The 6840-nt window shown below is 38.4% G+C and overlaps 1 protein-coding gene across 1 annotated transcript in view; it reads right to left on the reverse strand.

Moving 5' to 3' along the window:
- Positions 1-1587: 1587 nt before the first annotated feature.
- The window catches only part of ABCA13 (ATP binding cassette subfamily A member 13), a 79095-nt gene continuing 73842 nt past the window's right edge, over positions 1588-6840 (reverse strand). The window contains exons 11-12 of the mRNA XM_055085144.1: positions 2926-3018; positions 1588-1677 (exon numbers count right to left, since the gene is read on the reverse strand). The gene's annotated coding sequence lies outside the window, so the exon portion shown is untranslated. The remainder of the gene's footprint in view (positions 1678-2925; positions 3019-6840) is intronic.

Consider the following 6840-nt stretch of genomic DNA (forward strand, 5'->3'; position numbering starts at 1 on the left):
CTCAGGTCTGAACCCAACCTCAGGGCCATCTCTCAAACATCGCTTCATCCTGAGTTCTCTCCTCAGAGCCCCTCCACCCCCGCTCGCTCTTCTTCATTCTCTCCTCACTCTTTTCACATTCCCTCTGTCCCCAAATCATGGGATCACCCTGGACTCTCCTCCTTGGCTGCTGCCTTTGCTGACATGCTCAGCATCACACTGTCCAGACTCAGGGCTCAGGAACATTCATTTCCAAGGCTTCATCCTGGCTTTCATCGTCTCTCACAACACCCATCACAGAAGCTCTCACTGAGCCACCTATATCCTGACTCTCCCTGGGGGCACAGCGGGATGAGTCACTCGGGTCAAACTGCCTGTGGCAGTAACAGCAGCAAGCACCCCAGCATGACCGGAGCAGGGCCCTCTTCTAAGTTCTCTCACACGCGTGTGGTCCTCACGACAACAATCCCACAGCTGGGGAGACTGAGACCCAGACACCATGTGACGGGCTCCATCCAGGGGCAGCCAGACCAGGCCTTCATCCGCCAGGGGACCCCTGCAGGAACCCAGTGGGGCCTCCACAGAATGGTTCAAATCGAAGCTCTGGACTCATCACCCAAGGTCACAGCAGACACTGGGCAAGAAACCTCCTTCTGCCCCGGTAACAAGCCTGCTCATGTAGTCATGGCAACAAGGCTGGAAGCCAGGAAGCTGGTCCCCTGTCTGCTTCACCGCCCTCAGGGCAAGCGAGCACAGGGACTGCGGGCCTCAGGGATGTTCGGGGATGCTGGCAGAAGGGCAGGCACCGGATGGAGGGAGGAGCCTCCTGCAGCCCCCCAAGCCCCAGGGATGGAAGTGGGCACCACGTTGATGACCCCCAGGTTTAGGAATCCAGCGTTCCATAAAAATGATCAATCCTGTGTTCTCCATCTCAATATTATGGAAATACACGTAGTCAGTTTGTCATAGGAAAATACCAACTTTACAAACTATTTTTAAATGTATTAAGTTCAAGGTTCCAGTGACTAACCCACAAGCCATCTGTTAACAGAATTCTATGGTACACACTGCTATATTCAAAATGGATAACCAGCAGGGACCTACTGTAGAGCACAGGGAGCTCTGCTCAATGTTATGTAACAACCTTGGTGGGAAAAGAATTTGAAAAGGAATGGATACATGTATATGTATAACTGAAAAAAAAAATGTATCCTAGGGGGAAAAAAAGAATTCTACGTTCATATTTACTAACGATCCATCCTCGCCCCTATTACACATGATCAGACCTAAAACTCAGAGGCAGGCGAGAGTGATGAGCACACAGACCAGAGCAGCAAGAGGATGCACCTCCCCACAGCCTCCCCTCCCCCTGCCCCTTCCAGAGACATCGGTAAATCTCTTGAAAGGCAAGTAGCTAAACTCAGACATACATCACCCGACAATCAGGCAAGGGCTATAAAACTTTATGTGAACATTCATAAAGGCGAGGGAGCTTGAAATATTATTTTTCTTTCGATGACCCTCATTAAAGGTGAGCAGAACACATGCTGAGAACAGTTTCCAGCAGGTTTATCTGATGAGGAATTGACATGAAGTGACAGTGAGCGTGACCAACCAGCAGCGCCCGGCTCTCAGCTGCTGGAAAATTGTCGTCCACTCCCCAACGCGGCATCTCCATCCAAACATTCATGGTATTTTCTCCATAAAATAAAAATATTTCAACCTAATACATATATGAATTTAACAAATTTCTACTTGGGAATTCTTACTTTAAAAACATTGAATAAGTGAAACTGAAAAGAGATGTATCAACATATATGAATAAATTACTCTATATCAAAAGGAACAGATTAAACAACAAATTTAAAAGAAATTAGAGGCATACCTTGGAGATACTGCAGGTCCCATTCCAGACCACCACAATACAGCAAATATCGCAATTAAGGGAGTGACACAATATTTTTGCTTTCCTGATACATATTAAGTTATGTTTATACTATACTGTCTTCTAATAAGTGTGCAATAGCATTATGTCTAAAAAATGTACATAGCTTAATTTAAAACAATACTTTGTTGCTAAAAAATGCAAACTGTCATCTGAGCCTTCAGTGAGTCGTAATCTCTTTACTGGTGGAGGGTTTGAAATATTGCAAGAATTACCAAAATGTGACACAGAGACAGAAAATGAGCAAATGCTATTAGAAAAATGGTGCCAACAGACTTGTTCAATGCAGGGTGGACACAAACCTTAGACTTGTAAAAAATGCAGTATCTGTGAAGTGTGATAAAAGCAAAGCACGATAATACACGGTATGCTCTGTAAACTCTGAAAATAGCTTAGGCAACACTGAATTTAAAAAAAGAAAGTTATACAGTGATACAAAAACACTCATACAACTTGATAACAAAATCATTATGATTCCAAAAGGTAAATGGAGAAAAAAGACAATTAACCAGGAAGAAATCTAAGCAATTAAAGAGTGCAAAGTCTCTAGTCTATTAGTTGAACTAAGAAGCAACTACAAGGACCGTCTTGAATCAATGGGGGCCTTTCTCCAGGTGCAGCACTGGCTACTGACTGCTCTGGGTGAGGAATATGTCAGAACAATCTTTCTACGTGGTATTTTGTATCAATGAGGATATTTTTGGTCCTTGTTTCACCTTGACTGTGCAATGGTATTTCCAACCCTCCCAGTGTCACCGCTATGACAGCATGTGTCCTCATGGGCAGAAGACAGTAAGACCTTGGTGGGGTGGTGGGGGAAGCTGGGATCTGTGGAGACGACGGTGGGCACCCCTGGTGATGGTGTTTCACACACAAACATGACCCTCCCCTCTCAGCCTCAATCTCCCCTTCTGTGCCCCTTCTGTGCCTGGACCTCCGGTTATAATCGCATCCAGCTACTAATTCACAGGAAACATTTAAGTGAAAAGATGGCAACGCACCTGTTTTTGATGTGCTGTGGGGAACCCAGTCACCGGAAGCTGTCATGGAACATGATGGCAAGTCTTGTGCACATGGACCCACACTCCTCCATGCTGGGGAGACAAGACCCAGGGGTGAGCCACGGCCCCAGGTGCAGGGCTTGAATCATCAGTGAGATGAGCAAGGAGACAGATACAACATTACTGAAAAGGAGCTAATTTCCCATAGAGGGACCTCACAAAACCCAAAGAAGTACTTTGGAAATGGATAAGACTTTATTTAGGTGGCCAACTACAAAACTAACAAAATATTAGTAGCCTTTCCATATACTAGGAAGACCAGTTACAAAATATGTAGGAGAGAACCTTTAAGCAATAATACAAAAGAGCAAAATAGATCAGAATGACCATCATAAAAAATGTAAAAGTCTTATGGAAAGAAAGATTTACTAATGGACCTAAATGAAATCTTGAATCAATGGAAAGATGTGTCAGAAAAAGGGAAAAGAATGAACATGTTTTAAATGAGAAACGATTATAGTATAAAAATTATTGTAATATAAATATTAATTTATAATTTTAAAATATAAGTATAAATATAAAATAAATGTATATAATATAAATAAAAATCATATTTTAATACAGTATGTAATACATAATACAGTATGTAATACATAATAAATACTAAATAACATTGTAATTTGTATTTATAAGTTACCTGGTAATATAATTTAATATTATGTTGATATAAAGTATGCTATCAAGACTTATAATTTACAATTGTATTATTATAAGTATGTAAAAGTATAATACAAATTATAAGAAGGATTTAGTATAATATTGATCAAAATTTTAAGCTTATCATGCCCCATAAGAAAAATTAAGAGGCAGAAAAAGGTTAAACAAGAAGTGAAGTGAAAGAAGACTCACCCCAGAAAATATTAAAATTTTCTTAAATAATTAAAGTGAGACAGTATGCTAAGGAATTACAAGACAGGTCACTGGAACAAGATAAGACAGTGCAGATGAGACATTAGTATTTTAAATACATAGGTGACCAGAGGATGGAAACATTCTAAGCATAAGAGCAATGGAAGAAACTGCAAAGGAAAAGTTTGATGTACTTGACAATGCAAAATTACAATCTTCTAATAAGTGTGTCAAAATACAGCAAACTAACATTAAAAAAAAACTGCAACAAACACAATAGGTGACACTTGATGTATTTATTATAAAGAACTTATATATATTAGCGTAAAAATAAACAAAAATTCAAGAGAGGAAAACGGGTAAATAACATATAGTGACATTTCCCCCCCAAAAATGTTCATAGTTAATAAACATACCAATAAATTACAAACTTAAGCAGCAAATAAGCAATCTTAAAACTATTTTCTAGCCAGGCAGGCATTTGTCATGTATGCCTGTGTGCGTTGCAGAGAAAAATGCTTTTCCCCCATCTCCAGTGTGAATAAGAACAAAGAATTCTCAGATCCAAAAACTACCCCAGAAGCTAGATATTCTCTCAATTAAAGAGGTCATTTCATATACTACTGTTGGAATGAAATATGGACATACCTTTCTGACAACCAATTTGGCAATAATTCCTCACCTAGGAAATTACCTTAGGAAACACAGAAAATATAAATGCATATAACAACTTACTTAGAATATGAAAAAATCTAGAAACAGCTTGCACAGTAGAATAATATAATACTCATATAACTGAGGGTGCATCCGTGTGTGTGTTAGCCATTAAAATGAGGGTTTCTAGAGTCAATTAATTGTATGTGGAAAAGGTAATGATATAGGAATGGTAAAATGACAATGCCTTATAGGAAAATTGCACATATATCTTATAAAACTGGGAAGACAACATGGGAAAGGAAATAGTCAATCAGGTCCAGGAAGCACAGAGAGTCCCAAACGGGATAAACCCAAGGAGAAACATGCCGAGACACATACTAATCAAACTAACAAAAATTAAACACAAAGAAAAAATATTAAAAGCAGCAAGGGAAAAGCAACAAATACAAGGGAATCTCCATAAGATAAACAGCTGAGGTTTCAGCAGAACATCTATAGGCCAGAAGGGAGTGGAAAGATATATTTAAAGTGATGAAAGGGAAAAACCTACAACACAGATTACTCTACCGAACAAGGATCTCATTCAGATTCGACGGAGAAATCAAAAACTTTACAGATAAGCAAAAGTTAAGAGAATTCAGCACCACCATACCAGCTTTACAACAAATGCTGAAGGAAATTGTCTAGGCATGAAACACAAGAGAAGGAAAAGACTTACAAAAACAAACCCAAAACAAATAAGAAAATGGTAATAGGAACATACATATTAATAATTACCTTAAATATAAAAGGATTAAATGCCTCAACCAAAAGACACAGACTTGCTGAATGGATACAAAAACAAGACCCGTATATATGCTGTCTACAAGAGACCCACTTCACACCTAGGGCCGCATACAGACTGAAAGTGAGGGGATGGAAAAAGATACTCCATGCAAATGGAAATCAAAAGAAAGCTGGAATAGCAATACTCCTATCAGACCAAATAGACTTTAAAATAAAGACTATTACGAGACACAATGAAGGACACTACCTAATGATCAAGGGATCAATCCAAGAAGATAAAACAATTGTAAATATTTATGCACCCAACATAAGGGCACTTCAATACATAAGGCAAATGTTAACAGCCATAAAAGGGGAAATCAACAGTAACACAATGATAGTGGAGGACTTTAACACCCCACTTACACGAATGGACAGATCATCCAAACAGGAAATAAATAAGGAAACACAAGCTTTAAATGACACATTAGATCAGACGACCTTAATTGATATTTATAGAACATATCATCCATACTAAAATAATACACTTTCTTCTCAAGTGCACACAGAACATTTTCCAGGATAGATCACATCTTGGGTCACAAATCAAGTCTCGGTAAGTTTAAGAAAACTAATACATAAGGCAAATGTTAACAGCCATAAAAGGGGAAATCAACAGTAACACAATGATAGTGGAGGACTTTAACACCCCACTTACACGAATGGACAGATCATCCAAACAGGAAATAAATAAGGAAACACAAGCTTTAAATGACACATTAGATCAGACGACCTTAATTGATATTTATAGAACATATCATCCATACTAAAATAATACACTTTCTTCTCAAGTGCACACAGAACATTTTCCAGGATAGATCACATCTTGGGTCACAAATCAAGTCTCGGTAAGTTTAAGAAAACTGAAATCGTATCAAGCATCTTTTCCGACCACAATGCTATGAGACTAGATATCAATTACAGGGAAAAAAACCTGCAAAAAATACAAACATATGGAAGCTAAACAATACATTACTTAATAACTAAGAGATCACTGAAGAAATCAAAGAGGAAATCAAAAAATACCTAGAGACAAATGACAATGAAAACACGAAGATCCAAAACCTATGAGATGCAGCAAAAGCAGTTCTAAGAGGGAAGTTTATAGCAATACAATCCTACCTCAAGAAACAAGAAACATCTCAAATAAACAACCTAACCTTACACCTAAAGCAATTAGGGAGAGAAGAACAAAAGAACCCCAAAGTTAGCAGAAGGAAAATAATCATAAAGATCAGATCAGTAAGAAATGAAAAAAAAAATGAAGGCAATGATACAAAGATTAATAAAACTGAAAGCTGGTTCTTTGAGAAGATAAACAAAATTGATAAACCATTAGCCAGACTCATCAAGATAAAAAGGGAGAAGACTCAAATCAACAGAATTAGAAATGAAAAAGGAGAAGTAACAACGGACACTGCAGAAATACAAAAGATCATAAGAGGTTACTACAAGCAACTCTATGCCAATAAAATGGACAACCTGGGAGAAATGGACAAACTCTTAGAAAAACCCAAGCTTCTG

This window comes from Physeter macrocephalus, chromosome 5 (genome assembly GCF_002837175.3).
Source record: "Physeter macrocephalus isolate SW-GA chromosome 5, ASM283717v5, whole genome shotgun sequence".
In the NCBI taxonomy this organism is placed as follows: domain Eukaryota; kingdom Metazoa; phylum Chordata; class Mammalia; order Artiodactyla; family Physeteridae; genus Physeter; species Physeter macrocephalus.